The sequence below is a fragment of the Ambystoma mexicanum genome, chromosome 1p (genome assembly GCF_040938575.1).
Source record: "Ambystoma mexicanum isolate Mex_15411 chromosome 1p, UKY_AmexF1_1, whole genome shotgun sequence".
Classification (NCBI taxonomy): Eukaryota; Metazoa; Chordata; class Amphibia; order Caudata; family Ambystomatidae; genus Ambystoma; species Ambystoma mexicanum.
Genome location: NC_090921.1, coordinates 59,605,962 through 59,622,125, shown reverse-complemented (window position 1 = coordinate 59,622,125; position 16,164 = coordinate 59,605,962). Strand labels below are relative to the sequence as shown.

The following is a 16,164-nucleotide window of genomic DNA, read 5'->3' as shown; positions in this document are numbered from 1 at the left end:
GTAAAGAAGGGAGACCACTTGCAGCCTCATGCGTACATCGCTACGTTGCTTTCCAGCTAGGTTTGCTCTTCATAAATCCCGAACTTACATACACACACATGTTATGTTTAAATATGTATCCTTCAGTTTCCTGCATCCAGGCAACTCTTGCATTATATAAGACCACGGTGCCTGTCCTTAAAGCCTACATCCTGTTTGCGTTTCTGAGAATAGGTTGGGCTAAAGCCAAGCTAGTTTGGAAAGAAATGATGGGAATTTTCCAGAATTAAAAGTCAAACATTATAATGTCGAAGTACTCCACAGTGATTGGTCCAGTTCACCAGCTCATCACAAGGAATGATTTTCATTGGGTGGCCGTTACTTTAAGGAACTGAGCTCGCGGATCAGTGTGCTTGAGCGAGACGGGAGAGGGATTCACACAGAAAGCCAGAACCCTCTCGCCATGAAGAGCGCAGCCCTGTTCCTCTGCCTGATGGCGCTGATTGTTGGTAAGAGAGTTACCTCTGAATTGACTTACCTCTTCCATGATGGACAGCTAGGGTGACCAGACACTGCCAGGGACATGCATTATTCAGCCTGCACAGCCATTTAACAAATGCATTCTGGGTTCTGTAGTCTTAGTTAACATCAATGGACCAAACTATACTTTCTGACCCAATACCAGCATCGGTTGTAAAAGGAAAGCCTAGGACGGGCGACTCTGTGTTCCTCTGAGATGGGGTCCCCCTAGGTTCAGGATTTATATCCCAGATTCCAAGGATCCCAATCCTTGAACAGTCTAACAGATAAGGGCGAAAGAGGAGGTAGAATAAAAGCAGCCATGTGCAGCTGCTCACTGCTCTATAGGGAGGCTGGGGGGGCTCTGAAAGGAAGGCAGAGATGGGGCAGAGTCAGTCACGTGTTAGATCAGTGTGACCCTAGGAGGCGAGTTAACTCCAGCTGTGCAAACCCACCAAGGGCACTGGTCTCTCCTTCCGGGCCAGTCCTTCTCTGAACAGGTGCACCACTTTCAGGAGTTTAATGTCCATTTGACGGGGGAAATCGCTGCCAATGTTTAACATTGAAAATGGGGGCTTTCCTGTGTCTCACTTAGGTGTGGTTTCCTCTCTAACCACAGAGCTGTCAATTGGCTCCAGGATCCGCTTGCTCCAGTCCTGGCTTTTAGCTGATAGCGATTCGCATGCTGGGGCGTATGCAGTGGTGGAGGCTGGGTCTAATGCCAGGGGGTGAGGGCTCTTGTGGGGGTTCAGTCTGTGCATTATGTCTGTTTGCCGCGTCTGCCATGTCTCTCGATCAGTGAAGGGAGCAAGACCTCACCAGCCATCACCTTGGGCCCCCGTTCCCCCTCCCACAGCCCCCCTAGAGTCTGCCTTCCTGGCACGAGGAGTAAACTTCACTCCATCCCAGTGAGTGTCCATAGCTTCACGGATTATTGAATAACAGATGTTACTATTGCCAGACCGAGTGGTACTCATTTTATCCGCTGCATAAGAATCAGAGGGAGATACGACCTGTCAGAATTATGCATGTGCAGCCTAAACACACATCCCTGGAGCACTAGATCCACGTGCACCCGTGGGGTAAATTAGGATATGCACGTGCAGCCTAAACACACACCCCTGGAGAACTAGATTCACGTGCAGATGGCCCCATGAGGTGCAGTCTAAACACACATCCCCAGAGCACTAGAGCACTAGATCCACGTGCACATGGCCCCATGGGGTGCAGCCTAAACACACATCCCCAGAGCACTAGATCCACGTGCACATGGCGCCATGGGGGGAATTAGGATATACACGTGCAGCCTAAACATACACCCCTGGAGCACGAGATCCACGTGCACATGGCCCCATGGGGTGCAGCCTAAACACACACCCGTGGAGAACTAGATCCACGTGCACATGGCCCCATGGGGTGCAGCCTAAACACACACCCCTGGATCACTAGATCCATGTGCACATGGCCCCATGGGGTGCAGCCTAAACACACACCCCTGGATCACTAGATCCACGTGCACATGGCTCGATGGGGTGCAGCCTAAACACACATCCCCGGAGCACTAGATCCACGTGCACATGGCCCCATGGGGTGCAGCCTAAACACACATCCACGGAGCACTAGATCCACGTGCACATGGCCCCATGGGGTGCAGCCTAAACACACACCCCTGGATCACTAGATCCACGTGCGCATGGCTCCATGGGGTGCACCTAACTAATTAGCAAATGTGTATCTTCTGCCGCATGCACTAATCTGCATGAAAGGTAAGCACTGGGCATCAGATGGCAACTCTAGCGCCCCCTACACTGGCAAAGCAGACACTCGGCCACCTCGCGCATGGCAATTCTAGCGCCCCCTACACTGGCAAAGCAGGCACTCAGCCACCTCGGGCATGGCAATTCCAGCACCCACCTGCACTAGCAAAGCAGGCACGCAGTCACCTCATGCACACTCGTGTTTCTTGCATTGCTGAACCAGAGCCCCCCCAAGACTGCTCTCTACGTCCTGGCGGTCGCAGCACATGATTTTACATTCCTGTACAGCTTATAAATGCAGGACTGTCGGGGTACAATCCGCAAAATGTGCACTGGGTAACTGTCTCTTGCAGTCACTAATGAGACTTCTGCTTATGACCAATGCATTGCTTAAAATTCCAAGCTAGAGTGAAATGAACGACTGATCCTCCCCACCACGAGTCCTGCCTGCAAGTGTCAGGATCGCCTCCCACCGCACCCCTGCTTCATGTGCACTGCCAGAAACACCACTGAGAGGGGACAGAGACACCACTGACGGGGGTCAGAGCCACTGCTGACCCCTGACAGGGTCAGAGACACTACTGACAGGGGACAGAGACACTGCTGACCACTAACATGGAACATAGACACAAATGACAGGGTCAGAACGATTGCTGACCACTGACAGGGGACAGAAACACCACTTATAGGGGACAGAGACACCGCTGACAGGGGCTAGAGACACTGCTGACCACTGACAGGGGACATAAACACCACTGACCACTGACAGGGGACAGAGACAGCGCTGACAGGGACAGAGGCACTGCTGACCACTGACAGGGGACAGAGACACCAATGACAGGTTTAGAGCCACTGCTGGCGTTTAAAGGGGACAGAGACACCACTGACATGGGCCAGAGACACCACTGACAGGGGATAGAGACACTGCTTATCTCCAAAGGGCACAGAGACACCACTGACAAGGGCCAGAGACACCACTGATCGGGGACATAGACACCACTGACAGGGTCAGAGCCACTGCTGACCACTGACAGGACAGAGACACCGCTGACAGGGACAGAAACACTGCTGAACACTGACATGGGACAGAGACATAAATGACAGGGTCAGAACCACTGCTGACCACTGACAGGGGCCAGCGACACCACTGATAGGGGCCAGAGACACCACTGACAGGGGGCAGAGACACCACTGACAGGGGGAGGGACACTGCTGACCACTGACAGGGGACAGAGACAAAAATGACAGGGTCAGAGCCACTGCTGACCACTGACAGGGGACAGAGACACAAATGACAGGGTCAGAACCACTGCTGACCACTGACACGGGACAGAGACAGCGCTTACCTCTATAGAGGACAGATACACCACTGACAGGGGCCAGAGACATCACTGACAGGACAGAAACATTGCTGACCACTGACAGGGAACAGAGACACTGCGGATGGGGGACAGAGACACCACTGACGGGGAACAGAGACACCACTAATAGGGGCCAGAGACACTGCTGACCACTGACAGGGGATAGAAACACTGCTGACCAATGACAGGGGACAGAGACAGCGCTGACAGGGACAGAGACACTGCTGACCACTGACAGGGGACAGAGACACCAATGACAGGGTCAGAGCCACTGCTGACCACTGACAGGGGAAAGCGACACCGCTGAAAGGGACAGAGACACTGCTGACCACTAGCATGGGACAGAGACACAAATGACAGGGTCAGAACCACTGCTGACCACTGACAGGGAACAGAGACAGCGTTTACCTCTATAGGGGACAGAGACATCACTGACAGGGGACACAAACACTGCTGACCAGTGACAGGGGACAGAGACACTGCTGATGGGGGACAGTGACAGCACTGATGGGGAACAGTGACACCACTGACGGGGGACAGAGACACCACTGTCAGGGGACAGAGACACCACTGACCACTTACAGGGTGCAGAAACACCACTGACACGGACAGAGAGGCCACTGACAAGGATAGAGACGCCACTGACGGGGGACAGGGGTGCCACTGACGGGGAGAGAGACACAACTAACGGGGGACAGAGACGCCACTGATGGGGGACAAAGACATCCCTGATGGGGCAGAGAGACACCACTGAAAGCGGACAGACAGGGGACTGAGACACTGCTGACCACTGACAGGGATGGCAGAGTCATCCATCTGCACTGTTTCTTCCACCTTTTTCTTGGCTCTTAAGATGCGTGTGCTTTAAACTGCCTACCCTAAATCATATTAATGTGGGTTTGTGTCTTATCTTTATAATATTGTAATTGTATTTATTTTGTGCAGTTCACATTTATGTTATATATATATTTTAATTTTAAGGTTTTCTGCTGCATTAGTGCCAGGAATTTGCTCCACAACATGTTAAAATACATAAATACAATAATGCTAAATGCTGGAAACAACACGAATGGCCGCCATGTCAAATGTACCCACTGTTAGAGATGAGACCTGCTCCAAGAGCACAGGCGTGGGTCCTTTATTCGCACATCATGTCACTGTGCGAATAAAGGACCTGCAAGGCCGGATGACGGCAGGTCCGGGACATGAAAGCCAACTGGTGTGACATGATTTTTCTTTGCCTCTTCGTCCCACAGCTCGGGGCCTGCATTCCCTGCCCGGCATGTCCTCGATCCCTGCTGGCAGCACCGGCCAGGATCTAACATCCTTGTTCCCTCACTCAGGTTACATTCCCTGTGTCTGGTGTGCCTCCCCCCTTTTCCCTCACTCTGGTTACAGTCCCTGTGTCTGTTCTGCCTCCCCCCTCTTTCCCTCACTCTGGCTACTGTCCTGTGTCTGTACTGCCTCCCCCCTTTTCCCTCACTCTGGTTACCTTCCCTGTGTCTGTTCTGCCTCCCCCTCTTCCCTTCACTCTGGTTACCTTCCTTACCTGCCATGTGTCTGTACTGCCTTACCCCTCTTTCCCTCACTCGGGTTACCGTCCCTTTATCTGTTCTTCCGCCCCCTTTCCCTCACTCTGGCCACCGTCCATGTGTCTGTTCTGCCGCTCCCCTCTTTCCCTCACTCTGGTTACCTTCCCTGTGCTGTTCTGCCTCCACCCTCTTTCCCTCACTCTGGTTACCTTCTCTGTATCTGTACTGCCCCTCCCCTCTTTCCTTCACTCTGGTTACCTACCCTGTGTCCGCTCTGTCTCTGCCTCTTTCCCTCACGATGGTTACCTTCCCTATGTCTGTTTTGCCTCTCCTCTCTTTCCCTCACTCTGGTTACCTTCTCTGTGTCTGTTCTGCCTCCCCCTCTTACCCTCACTCTGGTTACCTTCACTGTGTCTGTTCTGCCCCCCCTTTCCCTCACTCTGGTTACCTTCCCTGTGTCTGTTCTGCTACTCCCCTCATTCCCTCACTCTGGTTACATTCCCTGTGTCTGTACTGTCTCCCCCTCTTCCCCTCGCTCTGGTTACCTTACCTGTGTCTGGTCTGCCTCACCCCTCTTTCCCTCACTCTGGTTACCTTCCCTGTGTCTATTCTGCCTCCCCTCTTTCCCTCGCTCTTGTTACCTTCACTGTGTCTGTTCTGCCTCCCCCCTCTTTCCCTCACTCTGGTTACCTCCCCCGTGTCTGTACTGCCTCCCCCTCTTTCCCTCACTCTGGTTATCTTCTATGTGTCTGTTCTGCCTCCCCCCTCTTTCCCTCACTCTGGTTCCTTCTATGTGTCTGATCAGCCTATCCCCTGTTTCCCTCACTCTGGTTACCTTCCCTGTGTCGGTTCTGCCCCCGCCTCTTTCCCTCACTATGGTTACCTTCCCTGTTTCTGCTCTGCCTCTTCCCTCTTTCCCCTAATCTAGTTACCTTCCCTGTGTCTCTTCTGCCTCTCCCCTCTTTCCCTCACTCTGGTTCCTTCTCTGTGTCTCTTCTGCCTCTCCCATCTTCCCCTCACTCTGGTTAACTTCCCTGTGTCTGTTCTGCCTCCCCCCCTCTTTCCCTCACTCTGTTTACCTTCCTGGTGTTTCGTCTGCCTCTCCCCTCTTCCCCCACTCTGGTTCCTTCTCTGTGCCTGTTCTGCCTCTTTCCACTTGCCCTCACTCTGGTTACCTTCTTTGTGTCTGTTCTGCCTCTCCCCTCTTTCCCTCACTCAGGTTACCTTCCCTGTGGCTGGTCTGCCTCACCCCTCTTTCCTTTACTCTGGTTACCTTATCTGTGTCTAATCTGCGTCCCCAGGGCCGTCACGAGGGGGGTTCAGGGGTGGCAAACTGCCCCGGTCCTCACGCTTGCTGGGGGCCTCGCGGCCCCCTCTCCTAAGTGGAAGGCAGCACAGTCTCCCGTGTCCATTATTCACACGGGGGACTGTGCTGCCCCTGCAATGATTTTGCTGTTTCTTGTGAAGACGTTTGGCTCTGCAACAAACAGCAAAATAATGGGAGACAGCAGGTCTCAGAAGTGAGCTCTGCTGCCTCCCGTCATTCAGCTGAAAACGTGGACACGCTGAATGACAAGAGAGGACTCCTCTCCTGTCAGTCAGTGTGTTTACGTTGCTCAGCGTGACCACACTGACTGATAGGAGAGGAGTTCTCTCTCGTCAGTGAGTGTGTTCATGTTGTCAGTGTGACCACGCTGACTGATGGGAGAGGAGTTCTCTCTCGTCAGTCAGTGTGTTCACGTTGCTCAGCATGACCATGCTGACTGACAGGAGAGGAGTTCTCTCTTGTCAGTCAGTGTGTTCATGTTGTCAGTGTGACCACACTGACTGATGGGAGAGAACTCCTCTCCCGTCAGTCAGTGTGTTCATGTCAGTGTGATCATGCTGACTGACAGGAGAGGAGTTCTCTCTTGTCAGTCAGTGTGTTCATGTTGTCAGTGTGACCACGCTGACTGATGGGAGAGGAGTTCTCTCTCGTCAGTCAGTGTGTTCACGTTGCTCAGCATGACCATGCTGACTGACAGGAGAGGAGTTCTCTCTTGTCAGTCAGTGTGTTCATGTTGTCAGTGTGACCACACTGACTGATGGGAGAGGACTCCTCTCCCGTCAGTCAGTATGTTCATGTCAGCGTGATCATGCTGACTGACAGGAGAGGAGTTCTCTCTTGTCAGTCAGTGTGTTCACGTTGCTCAGCATGACCATGCTGACTGATGGGAGAGGAGTTCTCTCTGTCAGTCAGTGTGTTCATGTTGTCAGTGTGACCACACTGACTGATGGGAGAGGACTCCTCTCATCTCAGTCAGTGTATTCATGTCAGAGTGATCATGCTGACTGACAGGAGAGGAGTTCTCTCTTGTCAGTCAGTGTGTTCACGTTGCTCAACATGACCACGCTGACTGACAGGAGAGGAGTTCTCTCTTGTCAGTCAGTGTGTTCACGTTGCTCAGCATGACCATGCTGACTGACAGGAGAGGAGTTCTCTCTTGTCAGTCAGTGTGTTCATGTTGTCAGTGTGACCATGCTGACTGACGGGAGAGGAGTTCTCTCTTGCCAGTCAGTGTGTTCATGTTGTCAGTGTGACCACACTGACTGATGGGAGAGGATCCTCTCTCGTCAGTGAGTGTGTTCATGTTGTCAGTGTGACCACACTGACTGATGGGAGAGGAGTTCTCTCTTGTCAGTCAGTGTGTTCATGTTGTCTGTGCGACCACACTGACTGATGGGAGAAGAGTTCTCTCTTGTCAGTCAGTGTGTTCACGTTGCTCAGCGTGGCACGCTGACAGATTGGAGAGGAGTTCTCTCTTGTCAGTCAGTGTGTTCATGTTCTCAGTGTGACCACACTGACTGATGGGAGCGGACTCCTCTCCTCTCAGTCAGTGTGTTCATGTCAGAGTGATCATGCTGACTGACAGGAGAGGAGTTCTCTCTTGTCAGTCAGTGTGTTCACGTTGCTCAACATGACCACGCTAACTGACAGGAGAGGAGTTCTCTCTTGTCAGTCAGTGTGTTCACGTTGCTCAGCATGACCACGCTGACTGACAGGAGAAGAGTTCTCTCTTGTCAGTCAGTGTGTTCATGTTGTCAGTGTGACCATGCAGACTGATGGGAGAGGAGTTCTCTCTTGTCAGTTTGTTCACGTTGCTCAGCGTGACACGCTGACAGATTGGAGAGGAGTTCTCTCTTGTCAGTCAGTGTGTTCACGTTGCTCAACATGACCACGCTGACTGACAGGAGAGGAGTTCTCTATTGTCAGTCAGTGTGTTCATGTTGTCAGTGTGACCATGCTGACTGATGGGAGAGGAGTTCTCTCTTGTAGATCAGTGTGTTCATGTTGTCAGTGTGACCACACTGACTGATGGGAGAGGACTCCTCTCCCGTCAGTCAGTGTGTTCATGTCAGCGTGATCATGCTGACTGACAGGAGAGGAGTTCTCGCTTGTCAGTCAGTGTGTTCACGTTGCTCAGCATGACCACGCTGACTGATGGGAGAGGAGTTCTCTCTTGTCAGCCAGTGTGTTCACGTTGTCAGTGTGACCATGCTGACTGATGGGAGAGGAGTTCTCTCTTGCCAGTCAGTGTGTTCACGTTGCTCAACATGACCACGCTGACTGACAGGAGAGGAGTTCTCTCTTGTCAGTCAGTGTGTTCACGTTGCTCAGCATGACCACCCTGACTGACAGGAGAGGAGTTCTCTCTTGTCAGTCAGTATGTTCATGTTGTCAGTGTGACCATGCTGACTGATGGGAGAGGAGTTCTCTCTTGCCAGTCAGTGTGTTCATGTTGTCAGTGTGTTCATGTTGTCAGTGTGACCACACTGACTGATGGGAGAGGAGTTCTCTCTTGTCAGTCAGTGTGTTCATGTTGTCAGTGTGACCACACTGACTGATGGGAGAAGAGTTCTCTCTTGTCAGTCAGTGTGTTCACGTTGCTCAGCGTGACACGCTGACAGATTGGAGAGGAGTTCTCTTTTGTCAGTCAGTGTGTTCATGTTGTCATTGTGACCACACTGACTGATGGGAGAGGACTCCTCTCCTCTCAGTCAGTGTGTTCATGTCAGAGTGATCATGCTGACTGACAGGAGAGGAGTTCTCCCTTGTCAGTCAGTGTGTTCACGTTGCTCAGCATGACCACGCTGACTGACAGGAGAAGAGTTCTCTTTTGTCAGTCAGTGTGTTCAGGTTGTCAGTGTGACCACGCTGACTGATTGGAGAGGAGTTCTCTCTTGTCAGTCAGTGTGTTCACATTGCTCAACATTACCACGCTGACTGACAGGAGAGGAGTTCTCTCTTGTCAGTCAGTGTGTTCAGGTTGTCAGTGTGACCACGCTGACTGATGGGAGAGGAGTTCTCTCTTGTAGGTCAGTGTGTTTATGTTGTCAGTGTGACCACACTGACTGATGGGAGAGGACTCCTCTCCCGTCAGTCAGTGTGTTCATGTCAGCGTGATCATGCTGACTGACAGGAGAGGAGTTCCCGCTTGTCAGTCAGTGTGTTCACATTGCTCAGCATGACCACGCTGACTGATGGGAGAGGAGTTCTCTCTTGTCAGTCAGTGTGTTCACGTTGCTCAGCATGACCATGCTGACTGACCGGAGAGGATTTCTCTCTTGTCAGTCAGTGTGTTCATGTTGTCAGTGTGACCATGCGGACTGATGGGAGAGGAGTTCTCTCTTGTCAGTCAGTGTGTTCACATTGCTCAGTGTGACACGCTGACGGATTGGAGAGGAGTTCTCCCTTGTTAGTCAGTGTGTTCACGTTGCTCAACATGACAATGCTGACTGACAGGAGAGGAGTTCTCTCTTGTCAGTCAGTGTGTTCATGTTGTCAGTGTGACCACGCTGACTGATGGGAGAGGAGTTCTCTCTTGTAGGTCAGTGTGTTCATGTTGTCAGTGTGACCACACTGACTGATGGGAGAGGACTCCTCTCCTGTCAGTCAGTGTGTTCATGTCAGCGTGATCATGTTGACTGATTGGAGAGGAGTTCTCTCTTGTCAGTCAGTGTGTTCACGTTGCTCAGCATGACCACGCTGACTGACAGGAGATGAGTTCTCCTGTCAGTCAGTGTGTTCATGTTGATTAGAGAGGACTCCTCGTTTGTCAATCAGTGTGTTCACGTTGCTCAGCGTGACCACGCTGACTGATGGGAGAGGAGTTCTCTCTTGTCAGTCAGTGTGTTCACGTTGCTCAGCATGACCACGCTGACTGATGGGAGAGGAGTTCTCTCTTGTCAGTCAGTGTGTTCACGTTGCTCAGCGTGACCACGCTGACTGATGGGAGAGGAGTTCTCTCTTGTCAGTCAGTGTGTTCATGTTGTCAGTGTGACCATGCTGACTGACAGGAGATGAGTTCTCCTGTCAGTCAGTGTGTTCATGTTGATTAGAGAGGACTCCTCGTTTGTCAATCAGTGTGTTCACGTTGCTCAGCGTGACCACGCTGACTGATGGGAGAGGAGTTCTCTCTTGTCAGTCAGTGTGTTCACGTTGCTCAGCATGACCACGCTGCCTGATGGGAGAGGAGTTCTCTCTTGTCAGTCAGTGTGTTCACGTTGCTCAGCATGACCACACTGCCTGATGGGAGAGGACTCCTCTCCTGTCAGTCAGTGTGTTCATGTCAGAGTGTTCATGCTGACTGATGGGAGAGGAGTTCTCTCTTGTCAGTCAGTGTGTTCACGTTGCTCAGCGTGACCACGCTGACTGATGGGAGAGGAGTTCTCTCTTGTCAGTCCGTGTGTTCATATTGCTCAGCGTGACCACGCTGACTGATGGGAGAGGAGTTCTCTCTTGTCAGGCAGCATGTCTACGTGTCGGCTGCGTGGATGCTTTTTAAGGGTGCATGGAGGTAAGGTTAGTGTTTTTTATTTTAAATTAAAAGTGTATATGTGTATTTAAATTAAATTAGTATGTATATATATATGTATGTATGAATGCATGCGTGCATGTTGATGTTTGTGTCAATGCTGTGTTTGGTTTAATGTATACCTGCATGTATGGAGTTGTGTAACTGGTGGTTGAATGCATGGGTGAAAGTGTTTTTTGTGAGTGTGTGTTCAGCACCACCCCTAATGCAGCCGCCCTGGGGGGCACTTCATTAAGGGGTGGGTTCATGGCATCAGAGGTGCACCTAGGCTAAAATGTCAGGGAGGAAAGGGGACTAATACTTCAAATGTTGGGAGAGGTGCTAACGTCAGTAGCTGTGAGGAAGGGGCAAACCTCCTTGTGTGGGGGCACCTAAAATCTTCCCACTTTTCGAATGAGACTATTCTGGGGAAGTTTCAATGTTACAAGCAGCTACCTCTTGCCTTCATTTCTGAAACATCACACTTAAGGACTGCTGTGAGAATGAGATGTCTCATGTCACCACTTCCCTTCTAATCACTCCCCTAGCATGCAAGTGCTAACCCCACATCACAATTTCAATTACCTAAAAATGTATGGATATGTATGCAGGTGCTAACAGGGAAATTACTTCTCATGGCCATGCTAATCCCTATGGCAATTCTCACCCAGTCCCTGCCCTCCCCATGCAAAACAACTCCTGACTGGATCTCTTTGGGCTAGCTTTAAATATGGCTAGCCATCAAACTGTGCCCTGCATGTGCCTGCAAGTGTTTCCTCAAAGGAGTCTTCTAAGAGTTCATGACTTCATTGGAGTTGTAAAAACGTAACTGGTGTAATAAAAATGTCTTAATCAGGTCTGCCTTTGGCCACTCAATTTAAAAACACCCTGCATGTCTTTCGATGAAATTCTTTTAAAAATAAGCATTGGCAATGCCAAGAGTTTTGGCTTGTGTATAAGTATTAGGCATTTACGGGGCACTGCTATTAGCTGCTCAGGTACTCAAACCATTTTGCACTGGCACTATCAATGGCCAGCTAATACCAATACAGAAGTGCCTTTCCCAGGCCTATACGAATGCCAGTGCTCTTTTTGCTTTACCCTTGATGCACAGGACTATGCATCAAGGTTAAAGCAAACATACTACTTGGCTAAATTGGCCCACTTTGAATGTAGGCCAATCCAGCCAGTAATAACACTTATGGTACACAGTCAGCCTGGATATACTTTCTGTGGCATGGCATTTTTACTGGTTGGGAATCCGTACATGGTAATAATGGCAAATATTGATGCAGCCTGCATCAACATAATTAGAGCAACCAGCATGAATATATGTTTATACTAGCATATCTCGCGTGGAAAGGCGGCATGAAATGTATTGGAAAATGTTCCTATGCACAATTTGTGATTTGCAACTATTGGGAATTCCCTTGTGCTTCCATATAAAACCAATTGTAAACTCTGTGGATTTCTTCCCAATTTTGCAAAGAAAGTGCTGTAAAATGCAGACTTTTAACCCAATGTTTCAAACATTTTCTTGGGAGTGATAACCCCCCCCCCCAAGCCACCCTTGTTTGGTTTGGGCTCCCTCACTGTGCTTGTTGATCCTGACTAATTGGAACAAACATTTAAGCCTCTTAAGTTCAGAAATGTACCAGCCTCCACTGTACACCATTTGTCACTGTGTATGATGTGTGTTTTAATGCGCAAACAGGGGCAAGGTGTTCCTTAATGATATGATATGGCATTTATAACGTGCCTGTACACAAGTGTTTCTAGGCGCGACAAGGCAAGGAGGGAGAAACAAAAGAGTAGGACAAAACACGGATCTTACTAGGCCATGTGTCATTCAGATCGTACATGAGCAGGGAATGGGGGAGGGGAGAAATGCCAAGGGTGGGGTAGGATGCAGAAGTGCAGGAACAAAGGAGAAACAAGAGTGCAGCCAACTGATGGCAAGTGTGAGTACTCATAAGTGCAGCCAACGGGTGGACTCTACGAGCAAGAGCGGGGACTGTAGGATTACATATACAGACCACAAGTGCAGGGGAGCCAAGAGGCAGTGCGGGATTGCAACAGGACAGGCAGGGACCTGGGCCCGAATTCATAGCTTGACCAGGGGACCAGTGCATGGATCAGGCAGGTGATCAGCAAGAGAGCGGAAGAGAGAAGGCAGACGCAAATAAACAGGTCTTGAGGTGCTTCCGGAACCGCAGATGGTTCTCCTCAAGTTTGAGCGAGGCAGGGAGGCTGTTTCCAGAGGGAGGCCCCAGCCGAAGAAAGAGATCTGCCCTCAACTTTTTGCTTGGAAAAGTGCTTGACCATCAGAGAATTGGAGGTGGCGCAGTGGAGAGATCATGCCATCTTATATATATGTATTCATATGATAAAAAAAAGTTAGTCTGGCATGAACCTTTCTTCAGTAGAGAAAGTAATAATAAACCATATTTGGGATCCTGCACACAAACTCATGGGTAGATTTCTCAAGTCTCCTGTGTGCGGATATGCCGCCGATGGCCGAGTGCAAAAAATTGTAAGGGGGCCTCACCAAATTATTTTGCCCCGGGCCTCACCACATCTTCTGACAGCCCTGTGCGTCCCCCTCTTTCCATCACTCTGGTTAGCTTCCCTGTGTCAGTTCTGCTTTTTCACTCTTTCGTTCATCCTGCTTACCTTCCCTGTGTCTGGTCTGCTTCTCCCCTCTTTCCCTCACTCTGGTTACCTTCCCTGTTTCTGTTCTGTCTTGCCCCTCTTTCCCTCACTCTGGTTATCTTCCCTGTGTCTGTTCTGCCTCTCCCCTCTTTCCCTTGCTCTGGTTACCTTCTCTGTGTCTGTTCTGCCTCTCCCCTTCTTACCTCACTCTGGTTACCTTCCCTGTGTCTTTTCTGCCTCTCCCCTCCTTACCTCACTCTGTTTACCATCCCTGTGTCTGGTCTGCCTCTGCCCTCTTTCCTTCACTCTGGTTCCCTTCCCTGTGGCTGTTCTGCTTGCCCTCTCTTTCCATCACTCTGGTTACTATCCCTGTGTCTGTTCTGGTTACCCCTCTTTCCCTCACCTATTTGCTTTCATCCAGGAATTACAGTATATACTATGTCCATAAACGTCTTTAAAAATACCCTACAACAGCGTATGTCCTAACTGGCCTTCCCACGCAGGGCCATGGCAGTTATCTCACTATGCTATGAAGACATCAGAGCCTGCAACTTCCTTCCCCTGATACTCCTCACCTGTGTATCCTGAAGAATTCCCTTGAAAGGATGTCTTCTGTCTTCTCCTCTCCTGCTTCTTGAGGGTCTCCTGGTCTTCTTCTGTCTTTGCAGTCTTCTTCCCCTTCTTTCTTTCGTAGAGGTAGGGACGAGCTGGAGCTGTAGTGGCAGCAGTCAGGCAACCCAGAGGAGCCCGTTCTTGAATACAGGGAAAAAGCCGATCAAGGCATAAAAACCCTGTTTAGCAGACGGCCAAATGTCTTGGTCTGAAATGATGGTGGGAGATAGCTGCAGAGGCTAGATGGACAGTTCTAAGTGATCTGACCGCGGCTGAATTTGACGCAGCCGGAACATTCGCATGAGAAAGGTGCAAACTACCAAAAGTTTGCACCTTTCTCATGCGAACACACATACACACTCACACCCACACACACTCACACCCATAGCACTCCCCCACCCTCAGCACACCCCACCCACACTCCCACCCTAAACAAACCCCACTTACCTTCTTCTTCACACTGGGTTCCAGCGGTGCCAGTTCCCTTTCACTTCCGTGATCGGGAACCAGCGCCAAAGGGACCTTTTCTTTTCTTTTTTTTTAACGGATGGCTGCAGAGTTGTCTCCCGCAACCCCCAATCACTATACCATAAAGTACAGTGAGCAGGACAATGCGGGGGACACACCCGCAGCCCTCATTTTTAGATCTAATGATTCATGCAAACCATTAGATTCGGTCAAAACGACCAACACCGGATGGACAAACTGTACGCATCAGTCTTTGAGAGAACTGGTATGCAGGTCTGCAGAATAACAGAGGTCTTGGTATGGTTAAGGAATCCTTGACAAGAAGGTAAGTAAAGACAGAAAAGGCAGAAGCGCAAGAGGAAACCGTGCGTAAGTACCAGCACGGAAGGCGGAGAGCCACTTGGAGAGCAGTTCCTGAAACGGCGAGATGACCCAAGGAATGGAAAGGTAAACAGAACAAAAGGTAAGGAAAAGGTAAACTGATCAGAAAACAGGAAGCCTGATGCGAAAAGGAAGCATAGAGAAAGGGCAGAAAACAAAGCACCATAATGAAGATGGCAGAAAGGCCACACAAACTGCTGCCGTAAAGAAAAGAACCCAGAATGGAATAAGATGTCGCCGCTGAAAAGAAAGAGAGAGGCAAAAGCGGTAGCAGAGGCGAAAAAGAGACGAGCTGATAACAGCGGAGAGGAAAGAGGGATTACCGGCTCAGAAAGTGAAAGTAAGCCAAGGAGATGTGAAAAAGGGGGAAATGAAAGTCTGAGATAAACAAGAGTAAACGAATAAGTCAGAACAAGAAGAGAGAAACACTGAAAGACTGGGCAGCGTACGAGGTACCTGCCGGGAGGGGAAAAGCCACTCAAAGAGCGGGTATCACTGCGACCACAAAACAAACGGTCTGGGTGGACAGAACAGGCGAGTTGCAACGCAGTGAGAAAGGGCGTGTGGCTTCCTTATAAACAGAAAGCCTGGGAAGGCTAGTACGTTAACCCCACAACCTACTGTAGCTCAATGGAGCCTCTATTTCCAAGGTCGAGCCATGATATGATATGATATGGCATTTGTAACGCGCCTATACAAAAGTGTTTCAAGGCGCGACGAGGCAGGGAGGGGGGAACAAGGGGAGACAGACAACGATCCTACTAGGCCAGGTGTCATTCAGATCATGCAAGTGCATGGGTAGGGGGGGATGGGAAAAGTGCAAGGGGGAAGGGAGAGGGGAAAGTGCAGTACAGGGTTAGTGATGAACAAGATAAATAATGAGGGCCAGCTGGTGGCAAGTGCAAGATAAGTGCATACAAGTGCTGGGAAGGGGGACTGTAGGGATACAGAGACAGTCCCGCAGTGCAGGGGTTGCAAGGAAGGCAGTGCAGGGGAGAGTGGCTGGGCCAAGGACTGAGATTGGTGAGTGGCCCGGTTGCTGATTCAGTACAGTTTCAGTGATTTTGCT

The 16,164-nt window shown here is 50.5% G+C and overlaps 1 long non-coding RNA gene across 2 annotated transcripts in view; it reads left to right on the top strand.

The window, feature by feature from the left end:
• Window positions 1-403: 403 nt before the first annotated feature.
• LOC138582445 (uncharacterized) overlaps window positions 404-16,164 on the top strand; it is a 388,580-nt gene continuing 372,819 nt past the window's right edge. For both annotated transcript variants that reach the window (XR_011305059.1, XR_011305096.1), the window contains exon 1: window positions 404-488. This is a non-coding gene — a long non-coding RNA (uncharacterized lncRNA). The remainder of the gene's footprint in view (window positions 489-16,164) is intronic.